Source organism: Macrotis lagotis, chromosome 5 (assembly GCF_037893015.1).
Source record: "Macrotis lagotis isolate mMagLag1 chromosome 5, bilby.v1.9.chrom.fasta, whole genome shotgun sequence".
NCBI classification, from domain to species: domain Eukaryota; kingdom Metazoa; phylum Chordata; class Mammalia; order Peramelemorphia; family Peramelidae; genus Macrotis; species Macrotis lagotis.
Genome location: NC_133662.1, coordinates 17660176 through 17665535, shown reverse-complemented (window position 1 = coordinate 17665535; position 5360 = coordinate 17660176).

Below are 5360 nucleotides of genomic sequence, written 5' to 3'. Positions count from 1 at the left end.
CAAGTTATTGGTGCTGAAAATGGGATATGGACAGAAGAAATGACATAGAAATTCTAACTATTTATTTGTGTACCTGTCTTTCTCTTACTGGAGTGAAACCTTCTTAAGAGCAGGGATAGTAGGAACATAACTCCAGTTAGAGTTGGAAGGGACTTCAGAGGCCATCTAGTCAAACTTCCTCATTTTACAGATGAGGAAACCGAGGCCCATGGAGGTTAAGGGATTTGGTTGCATAGATATTGTCTATGGTGGGATTTTAATATATGTTTTTTGACTCCAGAGTTAGTCCTTCTTTCCCCAGTAGATCATGTTGTTTTTGTAGTTATCTTTGGATCTCCCACTATCAAGGGACTATTTATTTCTACTAGTTTCCAACCAATAGGGCAGGCAAATCAACCTAGCTCAAACATCAGGAACCATGAGGGAGGCAGAAGAGGAAGCAAATGCCAGGAAAGTCAGACCACTACCACTATTTTTTCCTACCATCTCCCATCAGATGCCTGAGGGTATCTCAGCTAGAGACAGTCTGGGGCCCTGAACCCTAGAGCCCAGGAATGGCGATACTTCTGGTACAGTATCTTCTGCCATCACCCTGGGAAGCAGACCCTATGGAGATGCAACCTGGTCACTGCTTCTACAGGAGCTGCAACCACAGCTACCAAAGATCCAGAAAAGAAAACTCTTGTCAAGAAAGTCCTTAGAACTGTCAAATGTCTCACTTCTGGAAACTGATTTATCAGTGAAAAGAATAGTCAATGTTTTCTTTTTTTTTTTTGTATTTCTTTCCAATTACATGTTAGTTTTCAACATTCATTTTTCTAAGATTTTTGTTACACATTTTCTCCCTTCCTCCCTTCTTTCCTTCCCTCCCCCTCCCCATGATATCAAGCGATAAGGGTTGTACATGTACAACCATGTCAAACATATTTCCATGTTAATCATGTTGTAAAAGAAGAATCAGAACAAAAGAGAAAAACATAAAAAACAAAAAAGTTTAAAAAGTGAAAGATGCATAGTTTGATCTGTGTTCAGACTCCTTAGTTTGTTCTCTGGATGGTATTTTCCATCACAAGTCTTTTTTTATTTAATTTATTTATATTTATGGGGTTAAGAGTGACTTGCCCAAGATTACACAGCTAGGTAATTATTAAATGTCTGAGGGGCTGGACTTGAACTCAGATCCTCCTTACTCCAGGACCAGTTTGCCACCTAGCTGCCCTCATCACAAGTCTTTTAGAATTTTTTTTGATCACTGTAACGGCTGAGAAGAGTTATGTCTATCATAGTTGATCATTACACAATGTAGCTAACATTTTCTATAATATTGTTACATGTCAGGCACTGTGCTTTACAAATATCCGGTTCTCACAGCTATTGGTTCTCACTACTATTATTCCCATTTTAGAGTTGAAAAAACAGAAGTGAAGTGGATTGCTCATTCAGAGTCAGTTAAAAGTGTCTGAGGCTAGATTTGAATTGATTCCAGGTCCTGCTCTCTATCCATTGCCCCACCTAGCTAAATGACATAGAGAAAAGGCATCATCATATGCTTTGCTACTGTCTAATAATCCCCAGAACTGTCCATTTTGCCACTGTCTAATAATCCCCAGAACTGTTCATTTAACTTGCAAATTAAAACCTTTATGTGTTGTCTCCCCTATTAAAAAGAAGTTCCTCGAGGTCAGGAACTATCTTAATTTTTTATTATTGTTTCCTTAACCTTAGCACAATTCTTTGAAGACTAACAGTGTCCAATATTTTTTTTTATTCATTCACTACCTAGTCAAGTGCACTGCTCATAGTAGATATTGAATATATGTTGGTTGAACTGAATTTGGTTGTTGGAGAAATGTTTCAGGCTCTGGACTGAACTGGACCTAGGTCAGCTACCCTAAAACACCACAGGAATCCAGCTTGAGGTTTTGTTCTTTCTTGGCAGATGATGAAGTATAGATGTCTCAAGGGTTTCTGCAACTCTTAGGAAGTGATATAACCATTCTTGTCAAATTCCCAAGGGGTCCAGGAAGATAGAGGAAATCAGGGGTCAAAAAGTCAAAATCTTATGTTCCCAAGTGTCTTTTGGATATAATGATTATTGGTCTATATTTAACAAAAGTTGGAGACATTCCATCAATCAACAAATTTTATGTGCTTTTTGGAAACATGGAATATTGGCATGGAGGCATTCACTCAGTTAACTATCTCATTAAAGGCTATGTGGCAGTTAAAATCAAGAAAATGCAATTCCTCTCCTTCCACCCATCTATCCATCCATCCCCCATCCATCCACCTTCCTTTCTTCCTTCCATATTTGCAATTGTTACAATAATGCAAAGAACAGAGAAAGCAATCAGAACTTTATATTCATAAATAAAGAAGCTTATCTGTAAAGATATGAAAAGATACTGCTCTGGAAATCCACAGATGTGGAAGATTGAATATAATATCAGATTTTTTTTAAAGTTTTTGCAAGGCAATGGGATTAAATGGCTTGCCCAAGGCCACACAGCCAGGTAATTATTAAATGTCTGAGACTGGATTTGAACTCAGGCACTCCTGACTCCAGGGCCAGTGCTCTATCCACTGCACCACCTAGCCGCCCCTGATTTCTTCTTTTTAGAGTGATTGAGCAAGCTCCTTTCATATCCCTAAGTTAATTCAAAGGACATTTGGACTATTGGAAATTTCCCTAGAATGGATTAGTTCACAGAGACCTCAAACCAGGGCCCTCAGATTATCTAAAATTGTTTGGAATTTGTGATCATAGATTGGGAGCTAGAAATAACCTTAGGGATCATCTACTATAGAGATATCAACCATGAAGCCCAGTCAGCAATAATTCCTAATGCTGCTGGAATCAGATTAAATTGTAACTAGGAAATATTTAACAAAATAAATGAAAAATACAATAGAACATAAATAATGTAATGATGAGGTATTCTAAAGCTGCAAAGATTTTCATGTACAATTCAATGGCACTCTTTCTATTTGAATTTGATGCCACTGATCTAGTCCAATCTCTACAATTCAAAGATGGAGCAATTAAGGACAAAAGGAATATAATGACTAGGCCAAGGTTACATAGAGAGGAAGACAGGAGAGTCAGAACCTGAACCCAGGTACTCTGATTCCACATTCAGTTAGTTATCTTTTCACTATGCACAGATCATTCAGCTTTTATTTCCTTTTTGTCTAAATATATAATAAGATGAACAAGTCTTCATGAAAAAAAAACCCAAAATTTAAATAGCAGCCTAATGAACCAGTGACATAAACATAAATGCAACTTGAATGGGAAGCTAAAATGTACTTAGATAAGAGCTCCGAATTTGAAGAGGAGAGTCCTAGTTTCGAGTCCTATTTTTGATACTCATTAGCTAGGTGACTGGGATGGGGAGGATGGAAAATTGGGGATATCATATTCCCTCCATGGATTTGTTTTCCGATTTGTAAGATGAGAATGCATATATATATATATATATATGTAGAAATGTATATGTGTACCTACATCTATTTATATGTCCATCCATCTCTAACTACAAATATATTTGTACATATATATGTCTATACATACATACACATATATTCTTTCCCATTCTTAAATCCTGTTGTATATAATGCATTTGAGAGCATTGCAGCAGGAGTCAGAAGATCTGGATTCTACTCCCAGCTCTGGTACTTATATGATTTCGAATATCAATCGTTTACTGTCAGTTTATAAGTAAAATGAAGATAATTGTATCTATCCCCCCCCACCCCAGTGCTGCTGGGGCAGATTAGCAATTGCAAAAAAGGAGCCCCTGTGGTAGATCCTGTTGACTCTGGTCTTGAAGCTGATACTGGAGAACTCACCTTGTCAGTGAAACTGGGCATGTAAGGAGTGCGGGGGAGGAGAGTGGACTTTTGGATTTGGTCAAGGAAAGGGTATTGGGAGGAGGGCAAGACCTGGGGACCCCACACTTTGTTGTCCTCAATTCTGAGTGGGCAGCCTTGCTGTTGGAATTGATCTTAGACTGAGAGGACTGAAGTCTGGGAAGCGAAAGAGGAACAAATATTTTTAAAAGTTAGACACTGTACTAAGATCTTTGAAAATATTAACTATCCAGGACATAGATGTAGGACCCTTTTCATCATAGCATGTCTCTTCTTAGTCTCTCCTTCTTCTTCTCTTCCTTCTCTTTCTTCTCCTTTCTTTTCCTCCTCTTCCTCCTCTTCCTCTTTCCCCTTCTCCTCCTCCTCTCCCCCTTCCTCCTTGCCAGTTTTGTTGATGTCTGGTTGATTTTTAGAGTCAGGCGTAATTGAATGAAAAGAGTTCTGGATTTGAAGTTGGAGCCATGTGTTTGGAAACCAAATCTGTTTTGTCATTGACTGTGTAAAATTGGGTATGGTCACTTAATCTGCCTCAGTTTCCTCAACTGTAAAATAGGGATGATAACAGCACCTAACTCACAGGGTTGTTGTAAGAATTAAATGAGATATTTGTTTATAGTGCTTAGCCTAGGATATCAAAAGATATTATATAAATGTTAGATGATGGTGATGATGATAATCTACTATTATTATGAGTTTCAAATTAGATAATGAATATTTAATGTTGGTTGGTTCTTATCCTTCATTATTGAAGAAGAACAAAATGACATCACTATGTTTGAGACAAATTACAGTGTGTCTGACTGTTGCTGACCAATCTGAGCTCAGAATGTTCTACCATAGCTTGGGGACAAATAGGCCATGTGAACAACTGGGGTGGTTACTCTAAACTTATGCAACTCAAACATGCTTCCATACTGCCTTGCTCATAGAGCACCCTCTCTGATGAGGGCACACAATACTAGTCAGTCATGTGCCAATGACTCCCATCCTGAACAATCAATTCCAGAGTTCTTAAGAGAGACTTTCAGAGTTTCCCTGAATCATTTCTTCTGACCTACCTGTGAGTGTTTACCCTGTATGAATTCTCCATAAATTTGTCTTTTTGGCAAGCATACATCTGACATCAGAGTATCGTAGCCAATCTGTCATAGCTGTGCTCTCTGTAGTAATATTTGAATGCTTGGCATTTTAGCTTGAGAAAGGACCATAGTTTCTGATATCTTATCCTGCCAAGTGATCTACAGAATCTTCCTAAGATAATTTAAATGGAAAAGATTCAGTTTTCTGGCATGCTGCTGGTAGACTGTCCAGATTTCACAGGCATAAAGCAATGAGGTCAGCACAATGGCTGTGTAGACTTTCAGTTTGATCATCAGGCTAAAATAACCTTTTTTATCTCATACTTTCTTTCTAGCTCTGGCATTACATGTTATCAACCTCATTATCAAGGTTGGTACCTTCCTGGAAAGAACATTGCCAAGGTAAGT